The sequence below is a fragment of the Bos taurus genome, chromosome 3 (assembly GCF_002263795.3).
Source record: "Bos taurus isolate L1 Dominette 01449 registration number 42190680 breed Hereford chromosome 3, ARS-UCD2.0, whole genome shotgun sequence".
Classification (NCBI taxonomy): Eukaryota; Metazoa; Chordata; class Mammalia; order Artiodactyla; family Bovidae; genus Bos; species Bos taurus.
In genome coordinates, this window is record NC_037330.1 from 23515932 (window position 1) to 23533943 (window position 18012).

Consider the following 18012-nt stretch of genomic DNA (forward strand, 5'->3'; position numbering starts at 1 on the left):
CCTGTGGCAGTGGACAAATACATTAACTGAACATGTCTGACCACTCTCTGTCCACTCTCAGAGCACTCAGACAACCAAGAGCTGAAGCAGCAGACCAGTATCTGAGAGAGCTATCTGCTCCTGTGAAGGATACTCTCATTATACACGGGTGGCCTGGATGCGCACAACCACTGCAGATTTTCTGAACAGCAGTGGACTGTGATGAGACTGAGTTTGAATGGGAGCAAATATAAAGTCGCTTGCAAAAGTTTTCATAAGAGTTGTTCAGTCACTCAGTTGGGTCCAACTCTTTGCAACCCCATGGACTGCAGGACTCCAGGCTTCCCTCTCTTTTGCTATCTCCCGCAGCTTGCTCAAACTCACATCCATTGAGTTGATGATGTCATCCAACCATCTCATCCTCTGTCATCCCCTTTTCCTCCTGCCTTCAATCTTTCCCAGCATCAGGGGCTTTTCCAATAAGTCAGCTCTTCGCATCAGGTGGCCAAAGTATTGGAGCTTCAGCTTCAGCATCAGTCCTTCCAATGAATATTCTGGGTTGATTCCTTAGGATTGATTGGTTTGATCTCCTTGCTGTCCAAGGGACTCTCAAGAGTCTTCTCCAATACCACAGCTCAAAAGCATCAATTCTTTAGCATTCAGCCTTCTTTATGGTCCAACTCTCACATCCATACATGACTACTGAAAAAATCATAGCTTTGACTATATGTATTTTTCATTGAAGAAGAGAGAATAAATACAGCTTTATTGGAATATTAAAATTTTCTGACTTCCAGTCGATAATAGAGCAGGGCAATACCTTAAAGTTATTTTTTAAGATTCTGGATTTCTCAAAAGACTCTTCTTAGGACACAAGTGAACACAATAGAGCCTGGGTTACAAAAGCATGCCTACTGTCTATGCTGGGGCCAACCAACAGAGACGAGGGCTTACATATGGAGTAGCCAGTGGGAAACTCCATTTGGCTGCATTGAAATGTGAGATGCTACAGACATAGATAACAGACTTCTGTGGGATTAACAAATACTAATTATTATGTATAGAGTGGATAAACAACAAAGTCATCCTGTATAGCATAGGGAACTATATTCAATATCCTATGATAAGCTATAATGGAAAAGAATATGAAAAAGAATATATATAAACATATAATTGAATCACTTTGTTGTACAGAAAAAATTAACACAATATTATAAATCAACTATACTTCACTACACTTGATCTTAGCCAAAAGGCTGAGAAGCGATCAACTGTACTTCAATAAAATAAAGAAATGTCTGACTTCCCAGGTGGCTCAGTAATAAAGAATTCACCTGCCAATGCAGGAGCCGTAGGAGATGTGGGTTCAGTCCCTGGGTCAGGAAGATTCCTGGAGGAGGAAATGGCAACCCATTCCACCACTATTGCCTGAAAAATCCCATGGACAGAGAAGCCTTGCAGGCTACAGCTCATGAGGTTGCTAAGAATTGGACACGACTGAATTGTCTGGGCATGCATGCATGCAAAGAAATGTGAGATGCTGCAAGAGTCTTCCCCATAACTCCCACTTGCACCCCATCTCCCGAGAAGAAATATTTAAATGTTGACTGGAAACAGTATTAAATTACTAGATAAATCAAGTATCAGAAAGAGGTATCACAGGTATAAAGCAGGTATCACAAGAGGAGGCCAAGCTGCTTCTGCTCCAGGCTGTATGGAAGGTCTTGGAAGCTGGTAAAACAGTGCTTAAAAATAAAGAGAACTGCCAAATTACATTGTTAACATTTCTTGTAACATCTCAGAGAACAGAAGAGAGAGCCTCAGCCTTACAGCAATTTAGAGGATTACCCTAATTTTAAGTGAAGTTGCTGACATACACAGGAAGAAGAAAAGAACTGTAAGTATCATGTTACAACACAAGACTTTTGAAATGAGTCATGGAACAAGGTCCTGCAAGCCTGGACCTGGTCCTGACCTTGGAAAATCAGGCTTTTCTGGATCGAGTTCTCCAGAAGGAACTCCTAGAGAGACATTATTGGAGAAACTTGCATTAACCAGAGAACTGGTAGGCCATTCAAATAGTCACTTCTAGTGAAAACGACTCAGCAGAAACAAGGAAAGATGACGATATTGGCTGTTCTCAGATAACGAATCAAAGAGTAAAGTTGGACCGAGGCACTCGAGGTCGAATTTCTGCCAGCAAGATCTTAAGGAATGGGAGAAACATGTCCCAACCCCAGGTCAAAAGTTTATACCAAGAATGCAGTCGTTTTCTATTAACAATTTATCACAAACTTAATGGCTTAAAACATTGCATTTGTTATCTCAGAATGTCCATGGGTCAAGAGCCTCTGTATAGCTTTGCTGGGTCCTTTTGCTTTTCCAGAGGCAAGACCCAGATCTTAAAGGGCATCGCAGCTCTCTGCCATCTGGTTCCCACAGAAGGTTCAAACATGGCGGTCTATGTCTTCAAAACTGACTACAGATGGTCTCTCTTAAAATGTACTATAAGCACAGGAGTTACTACCAGAACACTATCCATTCTATTTGATTGGCTAGAAGTCCCAGATTCCATCTACACTCAAAAGAAAGAAATAACACAAGGGATGTGACCTAGAGGTCACCTCAGAGTGTGTCTGCCGTACACTGCTGCTAAGTCGCTTCAGTTGTATCCGACTCTGTGCAACCCCATAGACGGCAGCCCACCAGGCTCCCCCATCCCCAGGGTTCTCCAGGCAAGAACACTAGAGTGGGTTGCCATTTCCTTTTCCAATGCATAAAAGTGAAAAGTGAAAGTGAAGTCGCTCAGTCATGTCCGACCCTTAGCGACCCCATGGACTGCAGCCCACCAGGCTCCTCCATCCATGGGATTTTCCAGGCAAGAGTACTGGAGTGGGGTGCCATTGCCTTCTCCCTGCAGTACACTAATACCGTACAATTCATTATTGTGTGTGTGTGTACATGTGCACATGGACAGATGTGTCAGGTACATCATCACCTTGGTCTGTGTTCCTCTGGGTTCAGATGTTGAAATAAGTGTTCACACGGAATTGGGAGATGATCCTAGGAAATCTGCAGGGGACTGAAGAACTGAAATAGTAAAGAGGGGCAGCTAAATAAGGATGTGTGAAGGAATTATGAACTATTGACAACTTCAGCCTTTATCCCTCTAAAGAATTCTGGAAGCTTGCCTGCTTCACATGCCTCAGAGTTATCATACACTGGGGCAAGGGAGCTGAGATATTTATACACCAACAGCAGGCACTGAAAATGGTGAGGCCTGAGAGGATATGGGCAGAGCCAGGCTGCAACTTCACAATCCCAAATATCACAAAGATGATCACTAGACTCCCACCCTTGGTACTTAGCATCTAGCTACCCTGAGAAAAGGAAAACAGAGGAGAAGAAGATGAATAAATATTCTATATATGAACTGTTAAGTTAGTGAAATACCAGGTCTCGCTTCAAATCTATCCCTTGGGGAGAGAATTTGTGAATCCTAAACTGTAAGTATTTGCAAGTATTTCTCTCAGGTGAAAATACAGTGGAATGAGAACATTTATTCACAAGAACTTCCAGAAGAACCCTTGAAGACCAGAAGTCCAGACAGGGCTATTCACTGAGAAGGAAACATATAGAGCAAAAAACCAAAAACTATCCCTTCCAGGGAGCTGTCCTGAACAGGGAAGGGCACTTGATTGGAACAGGAACTGAAAAGATCCCTGAGCATGAGGGTTACAGCAGAGATACAGCGGAGAGAGGAGAGAGACAGGACCCTTGGTTGGCCAGGCAGGCAAGGAGGGCCTTTGAGAAGAATAGGAATGTCTAGTAAGATTTCTTTAACTCCTTGATGAGGTATATAATGTACACAAAAAAGCCAGCATATCAAAAGTACACACCTTAGTGAATTTTCACAAACAGAACACACCCATGGAACCAACACCCAGATTAAGAAACAAAGCATGACCATTATCCTAGATGCCACCCTTGCACTCCATTCTAATCGTGACCTCTTCCCCAAAGGTAACCGCCAGCCTGACCTTAAACAATATGATTAGCTTTGCCTGTTTCATGCTTTAAATGGAATCACACAATCCCTACTCATTTTTGTCTGACTTCTTCCACTCAGCATTATGTATGTGAGGCCATTTGTGTTGCTACATAATTGTAGATCACTCATTCTCATGCTATATAGTAGTCCATTCTGCAAATATGCCACATTTCATGTGTCCGTTCTACTGATGATGGGCACTAAGGTAGTTTGTTGAAAGGATTTAGTTTGTACTTTTGTGATGTACAAAACAACCTTCTTCTCTGTCTCAACACAAAATCTTTCATCAATAATGTATGACATGAAGGGATTGTTTAAAGTGAATGCAAGGAACTTCCATGTCCAGAGTGTCAGAGACAGTGTGGGGTAGAGCAGGAGGCACATGAGAACCAGTCACATCAGGTTTATTTTATTTTATTTTATTTTTGATATCTTGAATTACTCATTTAGGATTCATTCAACAAAAGTGCACTCAAGTCACCTACTCACACTGACTAGAACCAGGCAGATCTAGAGAGAGGTCTCTAGAAATCTGTTTTATTTTTCTTCTTTCTTCCCTTCTTGAGAAATTCCTTACTGTCTGGAACCATTGATTATAAAATTCCACTTAAGTATCAAGGAAATGAACATGTGGCCCAATATAACAATTTAAAGTTTATATCTCTGGAATGTGAATCTTGAGAATTAACCTTTGTTTGGAACTGAGTTACCTACACTCTAATAGAAAGTTTGTGAATTCATACTTCTGCAGTTCTCAAAGGGTCCCTGGTTCCTCCCCTTCTCAACATCACACATAGCCCTTCTTTCCAGTCTGTTCAGGGTTCTTTTGTTTGCCACCAAAGAACCTGAACTGTTAAAGCTCCTCTGACCAAAAATCTCTCCCCTATATGCCTACCTAAAATGTTTCATAATTTTCAAGTTAGTAATTCCTTGAGAGTGAAAACAGGTGCAATACTACAGCTGTTATATGAAAGTATTGGGGAGGGAATCTTCAGTAAGCTAAAATTAATTAGTGGTAAAGAATCCACTTGTCAATGCGGGAGCCACAAAAGACTCACATTCTATCCCTAGGTTGGGAAGATCCCCTGGAGAAGGAAATGGCAACCCACTGCAGTATTCTTGCCTGGAGAATTCCAGGGACAGAAGAGCCGAGCTGGCTACAGTCTGTAGGATCACAAAGAGGCGGACACGACTTGGTGACTAAACAACCACAACAGCAAAAGTTGTCATAGACTTTTCAGACCTCATTTATCATTCCTTCATGAAGGGATAAAATATAGAATAGATAGTTTGGGGGTTAGAATGAGGCTGTTTGGTACACAACACCCTCTCGGGTAAAAATCTCTGGGGAACTGGGAGAAAAGTATGAGGGTGTAGGTAGTTGTCAGCTGCGTAGAAGCAAACAGTGGAGACAGCTACTGATGGTCCTCCACATCCACAAGCTCTACAGACACAAATTCAACCAAATTTGAATCAGAAATATTCCCCCCAAATTCCAGAAAGTTCCAAACATCAAAACTTGAATTTCCCAAGCTCTGGAAAACTTATATGTAGCATTTACGTTGTATTTACAGCTACTGACATAGCATTTACATTTTATTAGGTATTATAAGTAATCCAGAGATGATTTAAAGTATGTAAGAGGATTGCGTAAGTTATATATAAACACTATGCCATTTTATGGGTTTCTCTGGTGGCTCAGACAATAAAGAATCTACCTGAATGCAGGAGACCCAGGTTTGATCTCTGGCTTGGGAAGATCCCCTGGAGAAGGAAATTATTCTTGCCTGGAGAATTCCGTGGACAGAGAAGCCTGGCAAGCTACAGTCCATGGGCTCGAAGAGTCGGACATGACTAACACACACACACAAACCATTTTATATAAGGGATCTGCCATTTTGTATATAAGATTTTGGTATTCATGGGGTTCCTGGAAGCAATCTGTATGGATACTGAGGAACCACTGTGTTGTGAACATCACTGGTTAGGCCAGTCTAACTTGTTGTAGGTAGTCAGGAGTGTGCCCTCCTATGTAGAAGAAACGGCCCAGAAAGAATGTTTTCTGGTTTTGTTTTTGTTTTCTTCCCCCAGTGATTCTCTGCACACTACCATGTGCAGTGGGTTTGGGAATCATGGAGTTAAATGACTTCTTATAATAACTTTGCATTAGATTTTACCTCAGTATGTGCCTTTTGCTCATTTTTATGTGACATTGTTTTCCTGAACTTTTAAAAGGTAGTGTGGCTCAGTGTAGATTTTCCAACTTTACAGAGCTCTCTCTTCTTTTGTTTTCTGGCCATGTTTAGAAGTACAGCAGCTGGCTCCCTGGGATTTCCTGGCTCTGTTCCACTCCCCAGTATTTACCTCGGCCTCCTCTTTCCTTTGTGGCTGTTGTTCTTCTCCTACTCAGTTTTGATTCCACTCCCAGGAGTTTCTATTCAATGTCCTTTAAATCCTGGTAAAGAGCCCTGGTTCTTCCCAGAGTTCACATCCAGTCCCCACTTTGCAAGAATCACCTATGCTCATCTCTTCCCAACTTTATACTCATGTTAGTGGCTCGCAGTTGGCCATGGTGGAAGTATTTATACTCTGTGTGTGTGCTAAGTCATGAGCTGACCCTTTGCAGCCCTGTGGGCTGTAGCCCGCCAGGCTCCACTGTCCATGGGATTTTCCAGGCAAGAATACTGGGGTGGGTTGCCATTTCCTACTTGAGGGGCTCTTCCTGATCCAGGCATTGAACCTGAGTCTCCTGCATTGGCAGGTGGGTTCTTTACCACTGGGCCACCTGGGAAGCCCATTTATACCATGGAAATCAGCAAACACCACAAAGTGTGTTGTTAAACAGTTACCAGCACACTCCTGGCTATGCTGCTCTGGCTCCTGGGATCTTACTGGTGAACTGGGAATTGGAGCTTGCACTCACTGGGCTTGGGGTGGGCAGAACCACTCCCATTTGAGCTAGGACTCCTGAATTGGTCTGCTTGCTCTCTGGCACTTTCTCATTGGCTGTTCCGAGGTTCTCTTGTTCTCAGATTTCTCAGACAGGCATTGCTGACCACTGCTTTCTCCCTCACAGATGGCACCGCAGGTTTTATGACTGTTCGTTTATCCTAATCCACTTGAATTTGGGGTCACAGCAATTTGCTGTCACTTAGCTTTGTTGCAAATATTTATGAGATTTTGGTTTTTCCCTACCTGTTTTATGCAGGGATTCAGAAATTCAAAGACAATGCTACCACTATATTCCCAGAATCTACAAGTTAGATGACGTCCAAGATTCGCTCTAGTTTTTAAGTTGTCTGGGTTCAAATGACTGAAATCTACTTTGTGAAACTGAATTGGACCCAGATCTGTCACTCTCCTTCCATGAAACCCCTAAAGGCCTCCTTGGGGCATGAGCTGGAGGGCTGCTGATCAGTCTCAGCAAAAGCTTTCATAGAAGATCCTTCTCTGCTACTAAACCAAGCTTCCCGCTTTGAGTTTGATGAACTTTTACCTGCTTCTCACAGACTCTGAAGTTCCTCCAGCTTCCTGGACATGTTTAACTCATTAGACGCCAAAGTAATAAAATAAAACAAAGTTTGAACCTTTCATCTTCTCAACTAAGTTTGAAACCTTTAATCTTCTGATGGACAGCTAGTTTTCTGGAACTTTCTCATTCAGTAAAGAAGATTCCAGGACTCATGGTCAGAAAATATCCTCTCAGGTTTAACATCAGTTCCTCACTTGGTAAATAACATAGTTTTCCACAAGATTGAACCAGAGAAAGAAGTACTGTTACCTTGAACATTGTGGAAAGGCATGTGAGCTATAACTTTTAAAATATAATATTACTTACTCTATTAGTCACAATTCTCCAAAAAATAGAATTGTATATATATATAGTTCTACTCAATATATATATACTCAATATATATATATATACATACATATATATATATATATATATATATATATATATTGTTGTACTCAGATTTTCAGTTGATTGAATGAGTCACATCCACATTAGGAAGAGCAATTTGTGTTATTCAGTCTATCAATTTATATGTTAAACTCATTCAAAAATACACTCACTGAAACATTCAGAATAATGTTTAGCCAAATATCTGTGTATGTTGTGGGCCAGCCAAGTTGACACATAAAATTAGCCATCACAATTACTTAAATTTATTGAGTACTTCCCAAGTATTAAATACTTACAAGTTATTTAATCCTCACACCAAGCCATAAAGTACTTAAAATTATTATTCCAATTTCATATATGAGAAAATTAAAAGTTGGGATATTAAATATTTTGACTGAGGTCTCCTAGTGAGTAAATAGTACACGAGGAGCCAAATCCAGGATTTTATACCTTCCTGTCCTTTTTCATTTTCTTCACTCCTTCATTCCTTCTTTCTTTCCTCCCTTCCTTCTTTCTTTGTTTTCTCTCTTCCTTCCATCACAAATTATTTCCTCAAGAAAGTAGCAGATCTTACTTCACATTAGGAAAGAGTTCTTTGTATATTGATTTTTACATAGCAGCATTTGATTTGTAACTGTTAATCCAGTTAACAGTTACATTAAAGGATTAAATTAATCCTTTCATTCCTGATATGGTAATAAGTGAGAGAGTTTAATCATCCTTCCATTCCATATTGTGTCAGCAGCTCCACAGGAGGCCTGAGCAAGATGGTACTGTTTGGGCTTCCCTGGTGGCTCAGTGGTAAGGAATCCACCTGCCAATGCAGGAGACACAGGTTCGATCCCTAGTCCGGGAAGATCCACATGCTGAGGAGCAACTAAGCCCGTGCACTACAACTGTTGAGCCTGTGCTCTAGAGCCCGGGAGCTGTAATCACTGAGCCCACATGCTGCAACCACCGAAGCCTGCCAGCCCTAGAGCCCATGCTCCGCAACAAGAGAAGCCACCGAAACGAGAAGGCTGCTCGCTGCAACTAGAGAAAAGCCTGTGAAGCAATGAAGGCCTAGCATAGCCAAAAATAAAAGTAATATACTTCATTAATTAAAACAGTAGATGCTTTCAGAGGTGATGAGGTTGTTAAAAAAAACTAAAAAAGATGGTACTGTTTGAAGAGCTCTGGAGTCTGAAATCAATCCACTGGGTCTAGGGGGTACCGAGAACTATGGTTCTGCCTAGAGTAGACAATTCTAGAAGTTGAGGAGAGAGGCCACCATTAGCTGTGATGAATGGTGTGGGTGGTGTTTGGTGTCAGTCAGTCAGTCAGTCTCTGAGAGGATCGGGGACCTTGTGTAGATGAGACGGATGGGAAGGAAAATATGAGACCATTTCTTTGGGGAGTACATCATAAACAACATAATAGTGTTGTTTTATTTTAAATTAGAATAAAAGAAAACCAGTATGGGAATGGGGGGTGGGGGGGACATTTGAAGTGTATTCACTCACCCATTACCAATTGGAGGTGCTTAGAGTTTTCTCTATTGATGCTATATTTTTTCACCTATAATATATCTGTTCAGAAACCACCCATAAGGATACACATGAAGGCATTAACCACAGTTTTGATGGAATATATTTTGTTTGCTTACTAGTATTTTTCAGAAATGAGTTTTGTCTTCATACTAAGAGAGAATAATCAAAGAAACTTCCTTTGTGGGGAAAAAAAAATCACATTTCCTGTCTAGACATTTATAATAAGAATTCCAGATATTTGATAATTTTCAGGCATCAGGGTTTTCACAAGAGTAGGAGTCCTTGGCTCTACCACATGAGCAAAGCTTTTCGTTTTTCTGAGCCATTTACTCTGTTGAATGGCTTAACTACCTGACCTTCCATCTAGATCCTATCTCCTCATGACCAAACATGAACTGATTTCAAAATGAAGGGAGGAAGTTTCCAACGGGCATGAGAGGAAATTCATTCTTCCCTTTTATCCTGGGCTTGCAGGTCAGCTAAAAGCCAGACTAACCCAATCACTATGCAGAGGAAATCCTTTACCTCATCAAGTTATGGTAAAAAATGACCTGCAGGTATAATTATTCTAGTTGGATGTTGTCCATCCTGGACCCAACAATGTTGGAGGTTTCCAAGTTCCTTCTTTAAACTTTTTGCCAAATCCCTTCTAGTCATTCTTCCTGTCATCTCTTGAAAGGTTAACAGCATTCACCCAGCAGAAATTCCCTTGACTTTCCAAGGCCCAGTCAGAATGCACCAAATGAAATGCACGGGTTCTTTGGTAGGAAGAAACGTGGTCGTGGGCAATGAGAGGAAGCCCAGCGATATCTACTGATCCTTTTCAGCCTGTAGATACTGGTTCATTTTCTCACCCTTTTCCCAAGACATAAGGATAATAACAACAATATTCATTTATTAAACAACTACTGTGTTCAGTGCCTTACATGCATTTAACCATCACCACAAACCAATGACACTGGAACTACTATTGTCCACCCCTTACAAGTGAAGAAATTGATAAGAAAATGATGCTAAGAAAGGCTAAATGATATTTCAGGTTGTTCAAGTAGGATGCAGAAAAGTTAAGATTCAAATCCAGATCGGCCTGGTCCCAAAGTCTACGTGAATACCTCTGCACTATAAGATCTGGTAGCCATAGAGATGGGATTTGTGGTTTTACCGTTATTCCACTCTCAGCTGTCTCACCCATCCTGCCTTCACAGCCATTTCTCTTATCTATTTTTATAAAATAGGTATACATAAATGCTACTTTGCTTGACTTTAGCATTGCATTTAAGATGCATCCATCTTGCTATTTGTGGTTTCTAACCATTTCATAACACTCTGGATTTCCACGTGTACATTAACCATTAAATAATCTAGCCTCTCCCAATTTGTTAAATATTAATATTGCTACCTCAGCTTTCTCTTCATTTATATTTGTGTAGTATGTTTTATTCCAACCATTCATTTTCAACTTTTGTGTGCCATTGTGATTAACAGCTATCTTTTGTAAGTGGTGTAATGTCAAATCATTTTTTATTCCCATCAGATACTTTATGGTTTTTAATTAAGTTTAACCCTTGTGAATTTTGTTATATTCTTTGCTCTAAAGACAGATCTCTTGTTCCTTCGGTCTTTTCCACCCCACTCCCCTGTCATGTAGATATAACTAGGCTTTTTTATTAAGGTTGTTATAGTTTTGCTTTCTCATTTTCTTTACTTTGAGCTTGTCCATAAACAATTATACATTTACCAAAGTATTAGATCAATGCCACTTTTTTCTGTAGTTAGTGCTACGTCTTCCTGAATTTATTTCTCTTTTCATTTGCTGCTTCTTCCAACTTTGTTTTCATCATGGGTCTCTGAGTACCTGAGAACAGACTTGTTACGCCCTACATTTGAATGACGACTTGTTGTGTCACCTCTGTAATTATTTAAACATATTGCTTCACTATCTTGAATCCAGTGTTGCTATTAAGAAGTGCAACCACTTCTTAAGAAGTGCAAAACTCAAGTCACTTGAGTTTTGTTCCTTTTCAAGTGATCTTTCTTTCTAGAAGTTTTTAGAATGTCCCCTTTGTCTATATGTACTCTGGATCCATTTTCTCCTTGACTCTTTTGCTTGTTCCTCAATAAGTTTTTTTCAGACTGAGATGTGTCTTCTTTCTTTAAAAGTGGAAAATGTATCTCTACTATTTCTTCTAATGTTTTTCCTTTGGGTATTCCCATTATTCAAATATTGATAATTTTATATCTAGTCTTCCAATCTCTTAGCTTTTTTTAAAACAATATTTTCTCATTTTGCTCTTTCTTACTGGGCTTTTTTGAGAGTTTCTCAATTGATTATTCCTACTATTTTTAAAAATCTATCCTGTAATATTTCTCATCTATATAGTCTTTATTTCAGCATTATGTGGAGTTAGTTATATATGAACTCTTCACTGTGATTCTTATCAGTGACCTATATAACAAAATCTTCCTTCTCCTTCTTAAGGGCATGTAGGATGATCATTTTAAATTCTTGGTCTGTCTGTTTCGAACATTCTGTTCAGTGCACTAGCTTTCTTTTATAGACCTCAAGGCATCTTTAATTTGGCATATGAGTTCATGCTCCTGGGGTTGATGGGTAGTCTCCAGCACTGTGTGTTGGGGAAACAGTGAAAATCTGGCCTTACTTTGTGTTCCTCAGGGCACATCTCAAGTGAGCCCCAGACTTTGCAGAAACATTGATGACTATCTCGTTTGCTGCTACTTCACCAGGAGACTCTTCTGACCAAGCCTGCACAATTAAACTGCCAGGAAACTACAGCACCTGGAGAAAATAGTGCTGGGTCACCAGTTAGCGGTTTGAGAATGAAGGTTTGTTAGAATAGTTGTCAGTGTATGCTTGGTCAGTCTGCAGCTCTTTTCATGAACAAGGCACCAGGTAAAGCTTTTTCAGTCTTCCTCCTCCCCTTGCGGCTTTCAGCCATCCTTCCCCTCCAAGCTCCAAACCTTATCCAACTTCATCCCCGCCTCTCTCCCACATCCCTTGATCCAGGGCATCCTTCAGACTCCTCAGGGATTTCTCACAGCTTTCATTCTAAATTGTTCTTCAAATTTATGCTTTACCCATTTTTTTCTAGTGTTTTCCAAGTGGATTTAGGAAGAGGCATTCAACAGCCTATGACAATTTACCATGTGGCCAAGCAGAAAAAATTGGGGTTTGATAAAATGTTATGCAAATATAAATTATGATAATTAAGACAAATACATGATAATTATCTAACAACAAAATTTTGAGAGCTCAAAAAAAAAAAAGAAAAGGATATTACTTATGCAAATCAGTTATTTTGTGACATATTTGGTACTGACACAAAATGGTTGTGGAAATGTAGTTTGCTTTTTTTTCAGACTGTTTAAATGGCTGAGATAATGAAGGCTGGACAATAAAGGCCAAAGAAGGGATGACAGATGATGCCGGGGTTTGCTCGCTGAGACTCATGGGAAACTCTATCATCACTACTGTGTGCCTTTCCTGTGCAAATATTGAATCTTTCCCTCCTGAGACTGTATATCATCTTGCTAGGTTTGCTCCTGGAACGGTGTAACTCAGGTAAACAACAAACACCAGTGCTCAATGCTTTTCTTCTGAGAAATATCATCAGGCTCCAAGCCCTTTCCCCTACTTTTCTCCAGACCTCTCACCTAATTCGATAGATAGGAATAGATCTATGACACTTACTAGTCCTCTCTCACAAAACTCTGGGAGCTTTAGAATCAAAGGTCTGAATGTTACCCCAGGTAATCCCAGAAGGCAAGACCTGGCAAAGAGAGGTTAGTTAACCAGTAATAGAATCATAAGCAACACTGATACTCCTTCCCTTTCATTGCAGAATCCACGTGAAGATGTGATGAAAGAGTCCTCAATCTGGAGATACAGCAAAAATAGTGCTCCTAGACATTGCCATGAACTAGTCACACACCCATAAGCAATGTCATTTCATCTCTGGAAGCTTCATGCCTACATCAACTTATTAGAACTGGTGTAAGTACAGATTGCATGTGAGAACATTTCAAAACTGATGAAGTATTAGATATGCTTGGGTTGAAATAGTATTATTATCAAATAAACAAAGTTTATCTCCCTAAACATAAGGTTTGTGCCTAGATCTACCCTTTCTGTAGAAATAACTCCTACATACTTTCAGATGCCTAGAAATCTGAGAACTCCTTTTCTTTTTTCTTTTTTTAAGTCAAACCTTTCTCTCATTTTTTTCTTTTTTTTTGATTTTTTTAACACCAAAAACATTTTGCACTGGGGTATAGCCAATTAGCAATGTTGTGATAGTTTCAGGTTAACAATGAAGGGACTCAGCCATACATATACATGTATTCATCTTCCCCCAAACCCCCTCCCATCTAGGTTGGCATATAACATTGAGCAGAATTCCATGTGCTATACAATAAGTTTTTGCTGGTTATCTGTTTTAAATACAGCAATGTGCACATGACCTTCCCAAAGTCCTCTACCCTGCCCCCTGCCACACCCCCAGCAACCATGAGTTAGTTTTCTAAGTCTGTGGGTCTCTTTCTGTGAAAACTCCTTTCCTTCACATTGAGATATAGAGTAATCTGCGTGACTGAGGGTCCACTTCAACTTATCAGCCATAGGAAACTTGGAATCACAGAAAAACACATTTTCTGTGCATTTGTTGAAATAAGGACTATGAGTTTTTGAGGTAGAAGAGGCAGGTGTAGATAAAGATGGTAAATCTAGATGCCCAGGAATTTTGTTCATAGTTTTTCTCTCCTAAGTCAACTTTCTTGGCAGAACTGTTTTAAAAACAAACACTGTTTATGCAAGGTTCACCCTAGATGTCTAAACTTTTTAATCCATAATAATCAATATTTCTGATTCTTAATGTTTATCTAGCACCTGACACATTTTTGATTAATCAACTCTCTATCTTTCATCAACCATCCAGCTAAAGAGCTGCATTCTGGGAGTTGAAGGATCTCAAAGTCTCAAAGCAAGAATTAAAATGTTCTCATTTAGAAAATATCAAAATGTGAGCTTATGTAAGTGTTTGAGAGGTGACTTCTTTAACAGCTGGATGTTGTACTCTCCTTCCTTCAGCACTTTGGATAATTCATAGAAAAATCATTTTGTTTATTGAGCTTGACTACAATTACTTAGTCAACAAAATTCTATCCACTATGAAAAGCTATCACCTAATGGTGTTATGATATTATTTCCTCCAGTTTACACATTACATAATGTATTCCTCAATATATTCCTTGTTGGTACTTCTTCAACCAACAAGTTTCCCTCTTTCCAAAGAAACAACTTAATATTAGATTTAATTTTGCATCATTGCCTTTGCCATTTTTCAGGTCAAAAATGGTGGAAGATTGGTGCAAATCATGCATAGATCCAGAGATCCTAGATTCAAAGCCAATTTCAGTCACTCACAAGGTCTTGAGACACAGATGGCTATATAATTAAATTTAGAATTATATAATAATTTTATATATTATAATTTATTATATGTATATTTGTATATTATAATTTTGTTATATATTATAATTTTATAATAATTGTATAATAATTTAGAAAACCTCAGTTTGCTCATCTGTAAAATGAGTGGAATAATTGTACCCATCTCAGTTGCAAGAATTAAAAGAGAAAACATGCAAAAGGTGCTTAGCATACTACCTGGCACAGAGTAATTACTTGTGTATGCTCAGTCACTCAGTCATGTTCAACTCTTTGTGACCCCATGGACTGTAGCCCACCAAACTCCTCTGTCCGGGGAATTCACCCGGGCAGGAATACTGGAGTGGGTTTCCATTTCCTCCTGCAGGGGAGTAATTGCTTAGTACACGTCAATTTAAAAGAGAGAGAGAAACAAAGCTGATCCATCCACCTAGATTGCCAGTGCTTAATCTCTTATATATGCTAAATAAAATTTTACTGGATTAACTAGTTTGTTTTGGTCTTCAATTTTTATCAAAATGGTCTGTTATATATCCATAATTCTATGTGAATATTTGGGTGTTTTGGCCTAAGACCCTAATGTTCTTAGTCAGTTCCATCTATTTTCTCAGTGAATTAAGGAGTGTGTGGGAACAATCTGGAGCACTCTACATTTAAGAAAGAGGAGGGGCAGCTATGAGGAGAGGCCAGTGATTTGGAGGAAAAGCCTGGGATTATCAGGTTCTATAAGCCAAATGAAAAAAGTATTTCAAGAAAGACACAGTTAGAAGACACGCTATGTGCTCCTAAGAGTCTAGAAAGCTGAAGGTTCAGGACCAACCATTGGTTTGCCAAGATAGAAGTCACTGATGACCCCGACAAAAGGAATTTCAATGGAACACGTGAGGCAAAAGCCTAAATGGATCAGTTAAGGACTGAGTGAGAAGTAAGAATGTGAAACACTGAGAACAGACAATATTTTAATGGCTTTTGCCATAGAGGGGAGCATAGAGATATAGATGTGATGGTACATTTGGTAAGATATATAGGATCAAAAGGGAGTTTTTAAAGATGGGATTGTGCACTGACAAGAGCAGTTAAGTAGAATGGAGAAATAACCAGAAAGAAGAGAGGACGACTGCAGGACCACCATTCATGCAGAGCAGAGGGAGTGCCATCAGTACACAAGTGGTGATGTCAGATTTAAATTAGAGCAGGGATTGTTCCTCTAGATAGGAACTGCAGGAAGGTAGAGTCTGGGGTAGGAACTGCAGGAAGGTAGAGTCTGGGGTATAAAGGCAGGCAGTTTGCTGAATTTTTTAGTAAAAGATGGAGTGCTTCTCTTCTGATTGTTTCTATTGTCTCAGTGAAATGAAAATGCTGACCAAGTTTCATGTACTCAAAGCTATGCATTTTCCAGTAGTCTTGTATGGATGTAAGAGTTGGACCATAAAGAAGGCTGAGTACCAAAGAATTGATGTTTTTGAATTGTAGTGTTGGAGAAGACTCTTGAGAGTCCCTTGCACTGCAAGGAGATCCAAGCAGCCCATCCTAAAGGAAATCAGTCCTGAATATTCATTGGAAGGACTGATGCTGAAGCTGAAACTCCAGTACTTTGGCCACCTGATGCGAAAAACTAACTCATTTGAAACGACCCTGATGCTGGGAAAGATTGAAGGCAGGAAGAGAAGGGGATGACAGAGGATGAGATGGTTGGATGGCATCACTGACTCAAGGGACATGAGTTTGAGTAAACTCTGAGCTTTGGTGATGGACAGGGAGGCCTGGCATGCTGCAGTCCATGGGGTTGCAAAGAGTTGGACATGACTAAGTGACTGAACTGAACTGAACTGATTCATTGGAAGAATTGATGCTGAAGCTGAAACTGTAATACTTTGGCCATGTGATACAAACAGCCAACTCATTGGAAAAGACCCTGATGCTAGGAAAGATTGAGGGCAAGAGGAGAAGGGGACAGCAGAGGATAAGATGGTTAGATAGCATCACTAACTCAGTGGACATGAATTTAAGCGAAGTCTGGGAGATCGTGAAGGATGGGGAAGCCTGGCATATATATATATATATATATATATATATATATATATATATATATATATCTCCATGGAGTCACAAAGAATTGGACACTACTTAGTGGCTGAACAACAACAAAACAATGAAATATGAATCAAAGTAATCAGCTGAAAGTGAGCAGAGGTGATGGACTGAAACAGAAGAGGAGGTGTAACTGGTCTTTTGGAACTGGGAGAGCAAATGAGCTAGGTAAATGTAGTAGAATTGCCAGTCTATGCTGAACATCCATTTCAAATGTGTGGTTGTAAAAGTAAACCTAACCAGTCAACACTACACTGTATTTTTCAGCCTTGGTTAGCTGCTCAGATGCAGGCATAGAGTAGACCAAGAGTGGGTTTAACCAAAGTTGAAGGTTTGCAGGGTCAGCTTGTCAGAAAGACTAAAGGCAAGATGTGTGCAAGGGACTGTTTGCAGTAATGCATCAACAGTAATCTTAGCTGAGAAAAGAGGCCCATGAGGATGCTAAAAAGTGAGAAGTGGAGGAGTCAATGGTGGGTCCAATGGAAGAAAAAAGTGAGGGTACATTGAAAGTGAGCTGGGAAGACAGAGGTTGTTAGAGTTGGGCTGCATGAAATGAAAACTATGAAGGTGGATAGATATGGTACTACAAGGTCCAGAGTATGAGTATAGAAACTCATACTAGAGATCATCATACCAAGTAGGCTGTAACTTACATGTAAAATTTAACAAACAATATACATGAATTTATATTCAAAACAGAAATAGACCTGCAATCTAACTCTTTGTGACCCCATGGACTCTAGCCCACCAGGCTCCTTTGTCCATGGGATTCTCCAAAAAAGAATACTGGAGTGGGTTGCCATGCCCTCCTTTAGGATACATACACTACCTTATATAAAACAAATATCCAACAAAGACCTGCTGTACAGAACAGGGAACTATACTGGATAGTTTGTAATAACCTGTAAGGAAAAAGAATCTGAAAACACTATGCTATAAGTCAATAGCAAGGAGAAGGGAGTGTTTTAGGCTAAAGGGGTGGATGACCGGAGAA

At 39.8% G+C, this 18012-nt stretch overlaps 1 pseudogene; it reads right to left on the reverse strand.

Annotated features, from left to right (window-relative positions):
- Positions 1-1078: 1078 nt before the first annotated feature.
- Positions 1079-1247, reverse strand: LOC112446148 (uncharacterized; annotated as a pseudogene).
- Between the last annotated feature and the right edge of the window lie 16765 nt (positions 1248-18012).